The sequence below is a fragment of the Falco rusticolus genome, chromosome 8 (assembly GCF_015220075.1).
Source record: "Falco rusticolus isolate bFalRus1 chromosome 8, bFalRus1.pri, whole genome shotgun sequence".
Taxonomy (NCBI): Eukaryota; Metazoa; Chordata; class Aves; order Falconiformes; family Falconidae; genus Falco; species Falco rusticolus.
The window spans coordinates 24787771-24806257 of record NC_051194.1 but is presented as its reverse complement, the minus strand read 5'-3'; the positions used below and the strand labels follow the sequence as shown (position 1 = coordinate 24806257).

General features: G+C 38.2%; 1 protein-coding gene across 10 annotated transcripts in view; it reads left to right on the top strand.

Moving 5' to 3' along the window:
• Nucleotides 1-18487, top strand: part of MBD5 (methyl-CpG binding domain protein 5) — a 149365-nt gene that overhangs the window by 69332 nt on the left and 61546 nt on the right. For 8 of the 10 annotated variants that reach the window (XR_005105627.1, XM_037396356.1, XM_037396354.1 and 5 more), the window contains exons 3-4: nucleotides 12131-12264; nucleotides 16199-16390. The gene's annotated coding sequence lies outside the window, so the exon portion shown is untranslated. Of the gene's footprint in view, nucleotides 1-12130; nucleotides 12269-16198; nucleotides 16391-18487 lie in introns of all 10 variants that reach the window. The other 2 variants (XM_037396355.1, XM_037396351.1) reach the window with 2 other exon arrangements.

Below are 18487 nucleotides of genomic sequence, written 5' to 3'. Positions count from 1 at the left end.
GCTGAAGGTGTGTTGCATCTAATTCTTCATATGACTTTTCACACCTAGTGGCATACATGGCAGTTTTCAAGTTTTCTTCTAATGCTGGTCACACAAAAACTTGAAAGCAGAGATTAAAATAAGCTTCTCTTCCTTTTTATTGGTTTTATGTGTTAGTCTTCTCTCTTCCTAAGGGGAATCTGGAAAGTATGCTACAAAACCACATTTCTAACAAATCTATTGGCAAAATTTATAGAGAGATGCTAAACAGTCTGCAGTTAGTAAAGTTCAGGGCTGTGGGATTTGGCTGAAAAGAATTTAGAAGACCAGTGTGAAACCCAACCGCTTTGACAGACTTGAGTTCTTTAATACTTCTACATAAATTGGTTATTTTCAGCTCTGAGACCTGTGTTGCAAGGGCCCAGGCTACCATCCAGCGTACAATTGCAACATATTTAAGTTTGCTGTGGGATTTGTATTTGACTAAGACAATGAATAAAATTGACAAATGAGAAAAAATAGTTTGCCACAAAATTACTTGGTTACATCAAGTGGGAAGAAATACTGATAAAAAATATTTTGGTGCAGAAGTACAAACTTTTTTTACCCCACTGTATTTACCATCATGCACTTATTGGGCTGACCTACAGCAGTTACAAACAAATGCCTTGACTGTTTCCATTTACTACCATTTTGTGTATGTTCTAGGATAAATTCTTACCTTGCGTAAATTTATACTGCTTTGTAGCAAAGCCCTGGTATGCAAGATGAGGATCTAGCTGCATGAGTAGGTTCTTAATTTGGGTAGTTTAGCAGAGGATATGTTTATAGTTCAAAAAATAAATAATTCAGAAGACTGTATCTGGGTTGTGTTGACTATTTGGAACCCTACTTGAAAATTACTCATTCAGTCATTTCACTTAGTTAACAGCTAACTATTAACTATGTGAACTTTTACAGTATTACAACTTTTTAAGTAACGTTCATGTACTGTATCATGGCTTGGTTAGGTGCTTCGCATTACAGCAACACGTTTGGAGGCTAATTTTAGTAGTGCTGGTGCTGGCTTTTTGAAAGTACATCAGCCTTGCTTTCTAAATTGCCTCTGAAACTCTTGTTTTGGGTGTAAGGTGCTTTTTTCTAGCATCAAAACTTCTCATGAAGTACATTGTACCTCATCAAAATGATGTACATCGTTGTAGTTACTGGAACTGAAGAAAGACTTGAACACTCTTACTTGTTCCTGTCCACTCGGAATGTCAAGATGGCTGTGCTGACATATTCCCCGTTTAACATATCAAGAGGCTACTAGAAACTTTGGATGATGCCATAGACTGGGAAACTCTTTCACCTTTTAAAATCTTACCACTAATGTTTGCGATGTTAGACTAGCCACATTACATTGCACGGATCTCAGTTCACTGAGAATTAAAGGCATTCTTACCTGGTTTTCATGCTACCTTGATATTATTTAAAAAATTATTGAGTTACTGAGAAATAATTCACATTGCCCAAACTTTAAACGTTTTCGTCTGCTCTCTGAAGTTGAGCAGTAGTTAAAATAGGCGTTTCCTAATGCACTGGTGCATGTCACCATTTTACATATTAGCTTAATTTTGTGCCTGTGTGTATGACCATGTTTTGTCCTCTTACACTAAGTTGAGAGTCAAGTCTTTAGTTCCTCACATGAAGGTCCTGTTCATCACACTGGTTGATCATCTTGTTAATCCGATTTGAGGATGAAAGCAGAATTTTTACAGAGTTATTTTAGGTCCCGACTTCTTTTTAGGTGTGTTTGCCACATGTTTCCATGCTCACGTGTTCAAAAAGGCTGACCAAAATTTCCACTGACATAGCTACGTCCTGCCATCCCCTGAAAGATATTTTCAAAATTAATCAAATTCTTTCTGTATGCAATTTCAGCCACGAGTGCTTTCTGAAGGTGGCAGAACCATTCAGTTACTTGAAGTCAGGCATGCACCTGCTGGGTTTGGATCGGGTTTTGGTAGTTAGAACTCCAGAATACCGAAATACAGGGGAGGCTTTCTCAAGGAGCACCACCAACTTACGTGTGCTTTAACGTCAGGAAGAAGTTTCTAAATGAAGTACGTGAGGAGACATCTATAATTTCTGTTTTCCTGACGGGGGACACAGCCTATAGGTCCCAGTAGGTGGGTTGGGTCCCATCTGCCCTACTCTGCTGTTCCCCCACACTGCTCCCTGCGAGGCTGGAGGTGCGGGCGGTTGGCTGCTCAGGCACTCCAAATAGCTGGACCTGCTGTGCTGCCTTATTTCCAAGTGAGACCAAGGCCACCAAGCCCTGCTTCCAAAAATCTGGGAAGTGTGCTCTTAAGCTGTCAAATTTAAAGCAAGTTTGCATTAAGATGAAGATGTGCTTTCGTCCTGAGGCTGCAGCTCACCGTTAGTATCTCGGCGCTTGGTTTGAATAGAAATCTTTTTATCTACCAGATTAGTAGTTGCCAGGAGATCTGATTGTCCCATCAATTTCAATCTAGCGTAATTCAGTAGGAATTCAAAGTTTTTCTCCTTGAATGGATGTCTTGTACTCTCTTTGGGAAATGAATTCTGTCATCTGGAAGCTCCCATTAACTCCTTCCTACCAGCCGCCACACCTTTGAATTAGAGAAGTTTGCAAGTACAAAAGAGGAAACAAAAGCTTCAGGGGTCGGAAACTTTCTTTTATATTAAGCCTAAATCCAGATAGTGTAAAAACATGCGAAGAATGAAGTGGGACACTTAGCTTGTGGTTTCTGTAAAGAAGGAAAAAATCCAGTCAATCAATTAGACCAGTTGACACTGTGTAGTTCACTGCTCTCAGAGCCATACAAAATTGTAAGGCAGTACTGCCGCTACACTTACATTTTTTAATCATTAAATTAAGATTACTTGCAAAGCAATTCAGAGTGTTTAATTCCTTGTTAATGACTGGAGGCCTTAATTGAAGTCTTTTGCATCATATGTTAGAAGTTTCTTTGGCTTGAAAGAAGGTTTTTTGGTGGTAGAGAAAATGTTACATGAAATCTTGCAATGAAAAACCAAACCTCTGTGTAACCAAGTTGTCTGTTGACTATTACTAAAAGTCTTATCTCAGATCCTTTTTCTCTGTGTGCTCTGGTGATGTGAAAAGCTGGCTAAGATGTAGCTAGCAAAATTCATTCATTAGCTGCTCTAATGCAGAAACACTTTCTTGATCTCTGTACAACAGCAGTAATGCAGCCGTTCGTTGAATTGCTTCCCAAAAACATTTTAGAAGCAAGAAACCTAACATGCTTCATATTTTGAATTTATGTTGTAGATTTTGGGATATAACCAACTTTGAGAAAAGAGTTAATTCTGTGATTATTTTTTTTACAGATTTGTTGTTGTTTCAATGTCTGTCTTTAATCCTTCAACATTTATCTGTGTGTTTAACTCAAAAAAATCTTGGTGTTACCAACTCCAGTTGTTGATTCACTGTCAAACACCTTGGCAACTTTAAATGCTAGTTTTCACTGTCCCCTCTTTTTCTTGTCTAATAATGCTTATAGAGCAGGCATAGGATAAAAAATTGCATCTAGGTTGGTGGAAGTGTTGAGGCTGGGAGCATATTTTCATGGCGGGGGTTGCTAAGGCAATGCTTTCTAGTTTTGTTTTCATCTTCTTTCCCCAGAAGCTATTTGTTTATCTCAGTAAACCAAGGGACAGTGAATTTATGATGTTGTGTAACAAGTTTTTTCTGAAAAATTATTCTAAGTTTTTAAAGACATAATGTTTCCTCTGGTTTTTCATTTGCAATTTGACTAGCTGACATTTTGTCAGATGTTGGCAGCTTTGACTTTTAGCTTGGGTCTTGTTGGTGAATTGCTCAGAGTAAAAACAACGTGAAAGTTTATCAATGAAAAATTATCGCTTCTGTTACGCATAATAAAGTGTGCAAACCAGACCAATAAACCAGTTACATGCCTCTGTCCACTCATTGTTCTTGAGCCTGCATAGTTCTATACTGCGTTAAAACAGGAACTGGATGATGAAAAACGTTTTATTTGCAGTGATTTTCAAATTGAAAATGAAAGTTTAAAACCAATCAAACAGCCAGGTTTGAGTACAGAGGTATCAGAAGCCATTTATGTAATGGTCTGGGAATTACTCTTTTCTTGATGATTAACAACTGTGTAGTAAAGGTTCTTACTGCCTCACTGGTAGCTTTACACCAAATCTTTCAGTATTGCAGCTGCTGAGGACATGCTTTGAGTATCTTTGTTAGGATATCAAGCTAAGTATCGGAATCTAATTAACTCACCGCTGTCAGATGATTCTTATGATCAACTTGCTGTAGGAGATGTTTAATGTAATGCTTTGTCTATGTCAGCTGTAGCTAATACCAATCATTGCCACCCAATTTAATTTATATTTTTTTACCAATTACAAACCACTGCAGTGAGACAGGCTGCCAGAGCTGAGGAGGGCCTGGTGGGGCAGAGAACACCGCAGCCCAGGTCCCAAGGCAGCCCTGCCTGCTGCCTCCCAAAAACTCTTGGCATGAGTACTTACAGCCTTGCAACTTGCTGAATGCAGTGGGATGGCATCTAGCTTTAGAAAACAGGCTTGGGCGTAGGTTATCCTGATTTTTGTGATGTTGGGAGACCCAACCAGTGGCCCAAGCTAAGCCTGCCAGCAAGACCACTGTGTGTTGCTTAGTCATTTGCTTGGCAATAATCTCTCGGTGGCCGAAATCTTACCTCTGGGGAGGTGGTTCTTCACGCTGGTGGGGAGATGGGTCTGCATCTGGCTGCGGAAGGTGGTGGGACTGCAGAGGGCCAGCCGGCTTCTGAGGAGAACAGTTCCTTAGTGTCAGCCTGGAAAGAAGCAGGGAACAGATGTGGATTAGGAGAGTTGTTTTCATTCCTGCTTCACATGAACAAACTACCAGCTTAGGTATTTGTATATCTTTAGGTTTTTAACTGAAAAAGTCTTCTATGACTAGAAATGCTTCCATATCCGTCACTTGCTTAAACTAACCTATGGCCGTGTCCATCAGTAATGTTCTCCACCATCTGCAGCTCCCTCGGATTAGCTCTAACACCAGCAACAATGTCCTTGGAGGAAGGTGTGTGCTTTCCTTATTATGCTTCTTTAAACTGGGTGATACACTGGGACACGTTTTCCCCTGATGAGACTCCACAGAGATAATAAAGAAATGGAGAATCCTGTATTTATAATCAACATACCATATGAAACATATGATGCTTTCAAGCATTGAAAGAGGCTGCCCAGGGAGGTGGTGGAGTCCCCTTCCCTAGAGGTATTTAGAAGATGTATAGATGCGGTGCTTAGCGATGTGGGTTAGTGGTGGGCTTGGCGGCGCTGGGTTACTGGTTGGACTCGGTGATCTTAAAGGTCTTTTCCAACCTAAACAGTTCTATGATTCTGTATCCAGAGGATGAGTAGCAAATGAGTGAATTCAGCTGGTGTTGGAGTGAGATGTGTTACCATGTTTAGGAGAGGACTGCAGTAGAAGATGAGGAAGTTTCAGGACTGTACTAAGTGTGGGTTGTCTACCTGATGTGTGTGGGCAATTAGATCCAAGAGCAAAAGTGTGGTTGGAAGAGGAAAAGATGAAGGAGCAAGAGGAGTTGTTGGTGAGAGTGCAGGAACCAGCTTTCCAGCAAAAGCCCTGAAGGCATCACAGCTGGTTCTGCCAGAGGTAGCAGGGGAGACATGCAGGATTTGCACTTTGCTCGTACGTCAGTAACAAACTAGAGGAACTGAGGTATACCCACCAAGCTCGATCCCAACCGTCATCCTGCGCTGGAGAGCATGGTTTTCATGGCCTGAGCAGCACGACACTCTCAGGGTCGGAAGCTGCAGGGATCGTGGCAGGTGTGCCCTGCTCTGCAGGATCCTTGCTGAGGGCAGCCCAGAGTGCGCACTTCAGTGAGCGGCTTTCTCATTGACCCTAGGATGTTTCTGTGCTATGTTAGGCGTAGGCTATTGTCAAATCACTTTTCGCTGGATAAAAAAATGCAAAATCTTTGCTTTTTTAGTAATCAGATTAAAATTATGTCTTCCTCTGCTGCCAGCTTTCTGTGCCTTTTTATTTGATTCTTGGATTAGGGCTTTTTGTATTTTCATAGGTTATATAATGTGCATGTTATGTGTTTATATAAAACATTATATAGATGTTAATATTTTTGCATTTCATTGTGAGTCAGTGTTCAAAGTGGAGTTCAGGAAAAAATTCAGCCCTGTCAGATTCTGCAGCAGGAACAGTTATTTTTACGATCACAGCGGTGGCCAGAACAATACATGATATATGTATCAATACTTGCCAAAGGTCACCATAAAGCTTCTAAATTAGTAAATTCATTAAGACATCAAGAGCTCTTAGATATGTTTATATATTAACTATTGTTTCAGGCATTTTTTCTCGTCTCTGGCCTTTTCACAAACTCATAAGGCTTCAGAAAACCTTGCAGCAAACAAGTGAGTGTTATTAGCCTTTTAAGAGGATGTGTGCATTTTTCCCCAATGACATTCAGTACATTTGTCATTAATGCAGTTTAATAATTTTTCACATGTCTGTTTGGCCTTACTACTGCTTGCAGCAGGTGATATATATTTCTAAAAATCAGAGGAATGTTTGATGATTTAATACCATGGTGCTTATAAATACCTTAAAAACAGACTTCATAAAACCTATCAAAGCTTTCTGAAAAATTTTTCAATCCTAGGCTAAAATTTTAGAGAATTTTGATCTCTTATCTATGAACAAGATGGATATTTTTAAAATTATCAAACAGATTCAAATAGTAGGGCATTTATATAAATATAGACTTAGTAGTGATCCAATGTGAATTATATTAAACTCAGTGGGAAACCATCTATTAACCTTGGCAAGAATAGAATTACAATTCCAGAAACTGAATTCTGCTTTAGGAGTCCTGTGTCAGGGGATTATTAAAATACCGTCCTGATACTTTATGAATGAATTGGACAATTAGTAGTACTAATTAGTAGCAACGTCACTTTGAAAGAGCTGCTTAGAGGAAACACAATGATAAATATTCCTCAGTGGTGAAGGAGACTGTCTTCAGCAGGCAGCGTGGTACGTGTTAGGTAGTGAAATGAAATTCCTTTGCTATGTAAATTTATTTGAACTTTCTCAGCCTTTCCAGTTTCAGACGGGATACTTGCTGTAGTATACACTGTCGAGGCTTTTCTGTAGCTTGACAAAATTTAACACCTTGTAAAGCGCTGCTGAGATATTCAGTAATGAAATCTGTGTGTAAGGTAACGGTGGGTATCATTTTACTGGAAGATTAACACCCTCTAGCCACGGAGAGACGTAGAAGTAGAGAATGTGGAAAGTGTGAGTGCTACGGTGATGGAGTTGCTTACGTCACTAAATAAGCAAAGAGTGAAGCTCAGCGCATTAAAGCCATTGGCACTGCAGTCAGTAGTGTTTAAGTCCCTGACCTCCCTTAAGGTACTTCCTCTTCAAAAAATTTAGTTAAGAGAGGATTGTGAAGCAACAACCTCTTTTGGTTTTTTTTCCGGTTTTGTTTTTTTTTTTTTCTTCTTAAGAATTCTCCAGAATTTCTTAGCTTCTTCAGAATTTCCAGTTATCTCATACCAGAGCACTAACAATGGAAAAAATATCTGTGATGGTGTTCATGTGCCTGGGTGGGATGATACCTTTCTATGTGAACTCTAGATGGACAACGTATTACTTCAGGTACAGGAGAAAACAGATTTCTCTGCCACCAGCATTGGTTGTAGCCTGAGTCCAGACCAGAATTAAATTGATGGAAGAAGTCTGTGCTGGATGCCAGTTGTTGAGTCGTCCCCCTGTCAACTGCCATGGCAGCATTTGGCCTGCATGAGAGTTGAAAATAATCGAGATGTGCCAGTTATGGAAAATTGTGCCAAGAATTTTTAAATAAGGAATAACACTGTTTAGAAAAGTTTATGTTATTTTCTTTTTGGAAGATTTAATTTTAAACAATGGTATAATGTCATGTCTAAAAGAAGACACTTTATTATGTGATGATAAAGTATCATGAGGCAAAATTATAAACTGTTAGTGTGCTTGCTGCATTAAATTTCTTCTTTCCTAATGAGTTGGAGGCTTGGCATAAGCGATTCATCTTAAAGCCCAGGTATGCTTTTCTTCTGCTCCTTATGCTGTTGGTATATTTATTCAAGCATTTGTGCAGTGCTTTGGCTGCTTATACCATGTTCTTAAAGGAATGGAAAAGCATAAAATCTTGGTGTCAACATAAATATATTTCTATAAAATAATCTGAATCCAATTATAGAAATTGGTGGGTTGAGTTACCTCTTGCCTGTGAAGGAAGTGTTCCAACACAGTGTGGAAACACAGGAGCAGCTGGAGGGGCAGGAGGAAAGTGTGGTTGAGCTGTCTTCAGGATAAAAGTTGTGCCTCGCCTGTGTCTGTTTACATGGATGCTAATAGAATGCACATAACACTTGTTACTGACCTTGAAGCAATTTGTAAATATGCTTTTGAGATTCTGTTTCTTCAAGTAGTATATATTACAAAGTACAGGAGCAGTTAAAAGTCATAATTCAGGATGACTGACCCCACTGTCAAAGTCTCTGTTAGTTTCCAATGTCAAGATACAATGCAACAGACAAATGAAGCTGTGTACAATATTTTCATATGGGGGGAAATGGGGGGACTGTGTGCACTTGGTGATGGTGGAAACAACAGCATTCCTATCAAAAGGAAAATACTTTAAAAAAATAAATTAAATGTTTGACTATTACCAAGTTCTGTCATGGATCTTTCTTCAGTGGGTGGTAGCTGAGTTTGCATTTGGTTGGTGGAAAGATTGTTTCTGTCTCCTCTTGGGGTTATTTGATCAAATGTGTTCACTTCAGGGTATTTATATTTTGTATGTTAAGGCTTTATGTTAGCCATAGAAATCAAGAAGAAAAGGGATTACCATTGTCCTCTCCCTTTTAGGTTGGCTTTTGTCCCGATAGCGGGCTTTTACGCACCTTCTGAAATACCACTGTGTTTCAGGGCAAGACAACTACAGAAAGAAATTCAGTTCTTTCTTAGTTTACAGTAGTAATGACTAAATAAGGGGGGTTTTATTAATTCATTCTTTCATACCTCTAACAACATTTGTTTAGGAAAAATAAGGAGGGGAAAAGACAAATTCATATTACACAGAACCAAAATTATTTGTTTATCATCTCAGTTCTCATCAGCTTCACTGTTATCTCTATATTAAATTAAAGATCAGTGAAGGAGAAAAGTAGATTACATTTCCATTGTGAGCTAGAAAATAGAAATGCATGTACAACAGGTATGCAAAGTAGCTAATGGAAATAAATCACAAGTTTTTAAAACGCTGTTACAGATGAATGAAAATGATTTTTAAATTATTCATTAATTTTTAATTCTAAGATGTTTTCACAAAACCAAAATAAATTGGAATGCATGATTATTTGAGAGAACCTTTCGTTTCCATAACTCACGGGTCCAAATCTTGAGTATTAACTTCATCAAAATATCAAGAACAAGGAAGCAGAAAACATATTACTGTTTAATGTACAAAATACAGGCAAATGCTTGCCATAGCAACCAGCACTTAGGTGAGACGAGTGCTGTGGTACATGGGCCTGCACTGTGCTTACCTCTTTATTACCCAGGTTTGTACATGGGAGTGATTTTCTTCATAGTTGGAAACTGATCTATTTGTCAATTTGATTGTTTTCCTTGGGTTTTTAAATTGCCAGGTGAAGATTGCATGTATGCTGTTTCTGAATAGTAGCATGCACCTTTCCTGTCAAAACCAAGGCTTTTTATAAAATAAAAGTCTTTTCATGGTTGTGAGATATATTATTAGTACTTGCCACTTTCTTTATGAAAGTATCAGATATGCAGGATTTATAGCATTGAGACTATTGACTAAACTGACGTCTCTGATCTTCTCCTCTTGCAAATTAAAACTCCATTTCTTTTTTTCCCACTTGTAACTGGAGACAAAAAAAAATATTATTCTTTCTTACATCTTCTCTGTTCAAAGCTACATCGACTGAAATGACACCGTTGCCAAATCTGTGAAAAATGTTAGTATGTTAGCCTTATAGCTATATATCACATACGTAAAACAAATATGTTAGTATGTTAGCCTTATAGCTATATATCACACACGTAAAACAAATGTGTTAGTATGTTAGCCTTACAGCTATAGCTAATTTTTGAATTAGCTTCTCTGAAAGACCTGCCTGTTATTACTCTATTTCTCCTAGCTTTCATATTTTTCACTTGGTATATTGTGTTGTTAGGCAGTTAAAATGCATTTTTGAAGTTATATTAATATGGCCAACTTGTTGTCATACAAAAAGAACAGTACCCTTGGAAAAGGCCATATGTTCATGCAAAGGTAGTCTTGGAAGGTAGGATATGTGCTTCTTTTTTTCTTATGCCATCTGTTAGGTTCTAACTTCATTTTCTCTAGATACCCTGTCTAGCAAATAATCAGCTAATAGATGTGAATTCTAATCAGTAAGGAAGCAAGATTATTATTTCCAACAGTTTCATGACGACTTTAGTCAGGTCCTCAGAACAGATTTTTTGAGACAGGCCTACCTGCTCTTTGGTACTATAGCAGTTGATTTAGAATTAGGATCGTACATTTTGAATATGTAGGCAGCTAAATACTACTTTTATTTAAACAATGAAGTATGCTGAGGGCCTCCTATGAAAACAGGAGGTGAGAAGGTATTTTCAATACTGCAGTACTCTAAAATAAAATAAATGAACAAACATACTGAATTTCTCCAAGCACTTTGGACTGGCATAAGCCAAATTCACTGCTGCTCTTTCCACTTCAAGTTACTCGTTCCTGTACACATGCCACTCCTTCCTAAGCATCTAGTCCGGCACAAGCATTCCTCCAGGCACAGAGATTAGGGAACTGATCTAGGTTAAGACTAATCCAGCAGAAATAACACAAATCGGCTCCCTTATCTGATTCACTGGACCAGTGTTAGCCTGTGCAGAGGAGAGGGAGCAGCATCCATTTGCACCGCCTGGCCTGGAGCAGGAGGAGCCCTTTAGCTGAGGGTTGAGTTCTGCACTCTGTCATGAGTAAGGGGCTACACCTTGGGGATTTCCTCCTGAAGAACAGTCCCAAGTTCCGGGAAAATGAAGAAGCAAGGAAAACCTCTGGTGTCCCCATAGTTTTCAAGCTTTCTGCTGAGGAGCTAGCAGGGCCCTCATTTCAGCCAGGTCTTCTGGATTGATCGAGCTTCCAGGTCTACGCTGGAGAAACCTGAAAACCCTGTGATCCCTAGTGTAATCATGCAAAGATATTTTCACCAACTGTTTTGTGCAGGTTATACAAATAAAATGAAATAACAGGTTCTGTTTAGGCTGAGCTCATGATTCTCCATCACATGTTCAAGTCACAGAATTAGTTCTAGCTGTGCCTCTTTTAGGGGGAAAATCTGCAAGGCATTTTAGGGAAAGATGCCTGCAAGTCTAAAATCTACTTTTAATGCTATCTAAGCTGCTTTGGTTTTTTATGTTAATGTATATGTGTATGTGTGCGAGTGTATATATAGAGGGAGGTTTGTATATAAATTAGTTATATATTTAAGCAGAACTGGGCATCTTTCTGACTATTTTAGATCTCTGAAGTTTTATTGTGAGATCTTCTCAAGAATATCTCATTAAGAAAATGTTTTTAGCCATTTTCCAGCTGAGTGGGCTCTATTTCTGTAGCCTTAAATTCTGTAAAAGTGTAAAGCAGTGGAGGGTATGGCCGGAGCTGGAGCCTGCCCTTGTCAGTACGGTGTCCCTCTGATTTTGCGTTTACAGTCAACAAAGAAGGAGAGATCCTTCTAGAGGGCAGTTCCGAATATAGCTGTGGTTAGGATCAGCTTAGATTATTTTAAATTACACTTTGGACTCTACCTTTTTTCGCTGACTACTGAGAGCGCCTGGGTAAACTCCCCGGTTTTGTTCACTGTTTGCTTTTCTGAACGCGCCTGCCGTTTCAGTGCAGCGCAGCAGTCTGTTAAAGAACCCGTGCGGTCTGCGTGAAGCGCGGGTATTGGTACCCTGTCCTTCTGCAGATCTTGTTTTAGTGCAACATGTGTTTTATTGCAGGGAGAAGAGGCTTTATCACAAGAAAACGGGCAAAGAAACAGAAAGACTTGAAGAAACAGCACTTAATTCTTCCCAAAAATTCAGAGACCCACCAATACCTGGTGGATTACCTCCACCAGCCTTCCTGATTTGAGGTAGGTGAGTTCTCACTTCGCCACTCTTCCTGTCGCATATATATGGATTGTAAACACAGTGATTTCAAATTTTAAGATTGTTTCTTCTGTTTTATTTGATGCGTCAGAAAATAATGGTGGGCTTTTAGTAGGCTGGTGTTATAGGCAGTGTTGTTTAATCTGGTGGTAATGTAGTGCCACCACTAGAAATTAATGATACCGCATTTATTTTCAGTATTATGCAAGATGATGCAATTACTAAATATGATTTTGTGTGACTTTTCCACTTAACAAAATAAAAATAGCAATTCTTGAAAATAAAATAAGGCAAAGTCAGACCGCATGCTTATAAACAGGTCTCTTAAGTTTTTTCCAATATTTTCCAGGACGGTGCCCATGGCTCTGTTTTGGAATTAACTCTTCTGGAGTGTTTTTCAGTTATGCTACAGGGTAAATGAGAAGAATAACCTAAGAAACAGCCAATAACCAAGTTGATTTGTTTAGAAGAAATATATTTAAAACCTACCTGAAGAAAAAGGAAAGCTGGCTGACTGCCATTCTCTTTCTCTACTTACTTGTAGACTTACTTTTCAACACGGTTGAAAAGTTACCGAGTTTTTTTCCTGTTACTGGAAGGTCATTTTTTGGTATTTTTCATTTTTTCTTACGAAAAGTAGAGTATCTTTAATTTTAGATACATCAGATACTATAGTTGTAAGAATATTGTATGTATCTTAAGAGATTAGATGGGGACAGGATTTTTTAATCCGTTAGCACAGACTTGTTATGTAAATAGAAAGCTCACAAAGCAAATGAGGCAGTACATGCACTGGAAAAACAGATGTCTCTTCCCCAGCATCGCATTCACCAGTAGATTCCTGCAACTTGGTGAGAACTCATTGGGAAGTTGATCGTTACGGATGTGTACGTGATCGACAAATAAACACGCTGTAGTAACTGTGTTAAGTCCTGTACTTACCTCTGAATGATAAACTGGTCATTTCCCACACAGCGCAGTGCTGTTTAATAACAGGGCAGTCCATGACAATCACCTTCTTAGATTAAATAGCCAACTTCAGAAATTTAAGTGCTTTTTTTTCAATGTCAAGTGTCGGGTTTTTAGTTGAAAAAAAAAATATGTTGCAGGTTTTTTTACAGACACTTATTTTTAATTCCTTTTCACAAAACCTGGTAGTTTCTAATGGGCAAAGAAAGATAGGAAGGCTGGTTAAAAAGAGAATGAGAACAAGAGTTTCAGGAGGGGAAAAGCAGTGCAGAGCCTATTGAATTAGCCACAAAAATTCTCTTGGCTCACCATATAGGAGCCTTTTGATTATTACCGGTAGTCTATGCTTAGTGTTTGTAAAACTCTGTTCTGTAGCTGGTCATCGATCTCTGTGGTACTAGTATTTTGATGCTAGTAAGTTTGTAAGTGGCATATGCATCATTAAGGCAGTATCTGTTTTTTCAGCAGAGACTTTAATTACAGCTTTGCTTACATGTTTCCATTTCCGTATGCTCAGTATGGACAATTTTTATCATTAACTTATTATTGCTATTTTATTTAGATAAGTTCAAAAAAATCAGGTTCTTTGTTTGAATTCATTTTAATAATGCTTTCTTATAGATTTCTCGAGGCCTTTATTAGGAGCTTCTTTTACTGATGCTACTTCAGTCCTTGGTACTGTCCACATGACCTAGTTATTTTAAGCCTTAGTATGACTTAGGTTTCATTCTTGGGCTATTTCATCCATCTATTGAAATGGTTTCCAGTAAATTAGTTTTACAGTGTTAGCTGTGTTTAGCATTATATGCACAAGGGAAGTTCTTCATAAAAATGTCTCTTACCAATACCTTTCAATGTGCTTAAACATTAATAAATAATTTTATATGAAGAATATAATATCCATAGTTAAATTACTATCTGAAATATATTTGTATGCAGATTCTTTAGTGGCACGTTATACCATCTATTTGTTTTGTTACTGTAAAAATAAGCTGTGTTGTGAAACCATGGATACTTCTTTATCTCTAATTTTATGAATAACCTGCGTAAAAATGTTCATTCCTTGAATCATTTCATGCAGCTTATATACAGTGGAAAGAATTTAAGAATTTCTGTCATTCCTACAATGGAAGAAGAAATTCTTGTATTTAAATTACACCATTTATATGTTGGATTTTAAGATTTGGAATTTCTGGAGTAATTTAGAGAACATTGGCATTCAGTTGCTCAATAAGCTGAAGCTAGTAGCTAAAGCTCATTGGTAAGAGCCTAACCTTGTGGGCCCTGTGGACACTTCACAGGAGAAAGTTCAGTGTGTCTCAAACTCTTACGAGATTTTTATTGTTTTCCTTTCACAGTCTGTCTGACTTTGTCAGGACATAACCTTTCCTGCAGCTCTGTCCACTGAATGCTCCATTTCTCCACTTGCTAAAATGCAAGTGTTTTTTTTCTAGTCATATAAATTCAGTATTTAGAGCCCTATGGCTCCTTGTATTTATAAACTTAGGATTTGGGCTGTTCAACAAAGTTGTTTAACCCTTTCAACTACTGGGAAGAGGTTTTATTTTACCAATAGTAATAATATTGATTTTGTTGCTACATGTGTTCTATTTTGGTTTTATTTTAATCATCTTAATAATATCTATGAGCTGGATGTACCTTGTTATTAATCTAGGTACATAAAAACATGCAGTATTAAGAACAGGTAAGTCCTGTAACATTCAGAAGCATTAAATGTATGGTGTTTAAACATGGAAGCTTTCCGGTGCTCCAGTCTTTAAGAAAATCTGAACATGTATTCCTAATTTTATGGGGGCATGATTTTCAGAGTGGTATTGGTTGGAGAAGAATTTAGGCAAGTTAATTTTTCTTCTAAGTAGTTTGCATATGAAAAAACCGGTAACGAAAAGCTCTATGGGGTTGGTAAATGCAGTCCCAAACAACCAGGACTCTTTCGTACACATTTTTACAAAATGCTGTGCCCAGATTTTGCCCTTAAATTGGGAAGATGCTGATCAACTCAGTTAATTAGTGTTACTAATAAAGTTAATGAAAGCCAAATGGCAGGTCATCACTAAGAGAGCAAAAAGGTTTTGCTTACAAACTTAAGTAAGATATTTTAATAATCATAGTAAATGCTGTATTTGGTGTTTGTAGCTAATGTACTTTACGTGGCTGATGTGCTTATACCCTATTTGTGTGGCCTATCTGCAATTTTTTTGTTTTAAAGTCTTACAGTTAACTCTTTTGGATATGCCTTTAACGTAATGGGATCCAATCCATTTTACCTGTAAAAGAACTGATTAACTGACTTAAAGTCGTGCAAAGACTGCTAACTCCTTTCAGTGTCAGAGAAATTGAAATGGGCGTAATCAAAGCTTAACTAACTCAGCCAGTGGAGGGCTGCAGGAACATTTAGCTGATGATTCGGAAAGAAATGGCTCAGTAACAGGCAGATGTTATGGAATAACCCAGGTTCTGTTTCAGCTGGGGGTTCACCGGTTCCGTGTACCTGTGCAAAAGACACATTTAATAGCTCATCAGCAGTGCTGGTGGAAACTTTTACATAACCAAGGCCATTTGCAGTAGTGTAACTGCAAAGCCTAGAATTTTGCCTCTGTAGTCAAAGGTTTTTAGCATGCATCAGTACAACTCAAGTTGTCTGAAGAAGTGACCTTTTATGTATGCATACTAGTTCTATCATAAAAACTCATCTACTCATTTTTACAGAAATTACTCTCTCTTCTGGACAGTGAACTACCATAATGTAGTAAAAGGTACATTTCTTATCAGTTCCAGTCAGAGCCATCCTACCCTTCTTTAAAAGCAAATATTATTACGGTTTATAAGTTTATACTACAAAGTAATTGAATAAGGGCTTACGAAGCAATCAAGTGAAATAAAAACGTGGTTCATTCTTTAATTGAAATAATGCAACTGTCTCAACAGATGTAACGTGGGGTGCAAGAGTTCCTCAGATGAGGGGTGTAGTAAGACAAGGAGCCAGCCTCAATGGACATAGCCCATTACCGAGATCCAAACAGGAGACTGTCTAAAGCAAAGCTGAAAGCGCATCAAGAATTTTAAGAAGCCTAAAGATCCCCAAGGTAACTAGAAGCAAGACCATGAGAAGTAATGTAGGTAAGTATTCAAAATAAATCGGTGCATTTATTAAGCGGAGAAACTTTATATTTTTTGATAGTTTTATGCTGTGGTAGTAAAGTTTGTTAGAAGATGTATTTCAAGTAGCGTAATACAAAAGATTTGAGCCAATACTGAAAAAAATTAAACAGAAGAACCGCAGACATCTTCCAACATTTAATGGTGCTGAAGTAGAAAAGTAAACAATTTAGCAATTCATATCTTTGTACACGATAGACAGTGCACCCATACGTGGACCTTTTTGATAACAGAACAAAGAAGAAAAAAACACTCTTGACCTAGATTTAACAGATTGTATTGAAACAGCATATGAAGCACAGTATTTTAACGGTAAGAAAATTACCGGTTTGTGACAGTGTGATTCATATGGAGTATTAGTCATAGTTGGTAGTAATATATTTTGACATAATTAAACAATAGAACTCCAGTTATCTGTTTCAGAAAATATGCAGCACCATTCTTGACCTAGATTATATTGTAGTAGGAAAGTATAGCTGCCTTGTCCTGAGATGAAGCCAGAACTTTACAGTAAAATATAAAATGAAATGCTTTTATTCTTACATGTTTTCATAAGGTTATACCATGTCAACAACCAGCAGACAGAGAAAAAGAATGTCCTAGGAAGCTCAAACAACATGCTAGGAAACTGAGCTATAAATACCAGGCTAATTCCATAGCTTTAAGATTTCTCCAAAGCTTTTTTAAATCCCTCCAGAAAAGACTGAAGAGATCCCTAATCTGAAGTGCCCCAGTTGAAGAAATGTGTGTGGGTTTATTTTTAAATAAAATTATGTTGATCTGCAGTCGATTGTTTGGACATCTTAATGAGTCAATGTAGTATCTCTACTATATTTGTTGCATCAAAATAAGGGGTTTAAACATTTTTATTCTTATCAGCACTTCTTCAGAGAAAATACAGAATTCTGTCTGATAACCTCTGAACCAATAGATACGGTATTCCCACAGAATACTTGATGTTTGCAACTCCTTTTGAATCTCTGTTTTTTGGAGAGCTGTCCCTTTCAGTAGAGAGAGCTAACAGAAGAGTAGTCTTCTTTGGTAGGATTTTATGCAAATTTGGGAAATATTTGGGGGGGGTTTCTTTTGCATTTGTAAATTGTTCCTATGGAACCTAACATAGCTATATTTAAAATCATTTGCTTTTCTGGCTTCCATACTTAATATTCTAAATTCTAAAAAGCAGGCTTTCAGATTTGATGGCATTCGAAGGAGGATGTATGTTATTCTCATGTTGTAATTTAATTTGGTGAACCTGCAACGTGAACAGGTTCTAAGACAAGTGTCTGTAAGAAAAACTGGATTGTGAGATAAGTGAATTGCTGAGTGTGTAAGAGAAGGGATTCTTTTATCCATAATGTTGGGTGAAAAGATGTATACGCTTGTATTTCTGAAGCACTGTGTAATGTTTCACGTTGAAGTTATCAAAACCAGTAGCTGGGGATGTCATGAGACAGAATTATCGTGTAACCATAGAAAGATACTGGTTGCAAGGGGCATCTAGAGATCACACGGAACAGCTGAGGTTGGAAGGAGCCTCTGGAGGTCAACTTGTTCAACCCCTCTGGTCAAGCGAGGTCACCTAGAGCAGGTTGTCCAGGATCACGTCCAGACAGTGTTTGAATACATCTGCAGATGGAGACTCCACCACCTCTCTGGGCAACCCATGCCAGTGCTCTGTCACCCTCACAGTAAAAAAAGTATTTCCTGATGCTCTGATGAAACCTCCTGTTTCCATCTGTGCCTGCTACCTGCTGTCGCAGAATCCCAGAATGGCCGGGGTGGGGAGGCACCTCTGGAGATCGCCTAGTGCAGCCCCCAGCTAAAGCAGGCTCTCCTAGAGCAGGGTGCAGAGCCACATCCAGGTGGGTTTTGAACGTCTCCAGAGAAGGAGACTCCATAACCTCTCTGGGCAGCCTTTTCCTATTACTGGATCCACTGAAAAGAGCCCGGCCCCATCTTCTTGCACCCTTCTTTCAGGTATTCATACACATTGAGAAGATGTCCCCCAGAGCCTTAATTTTCCTAATATGTATTCAAAAGTTTCCACATTGCACA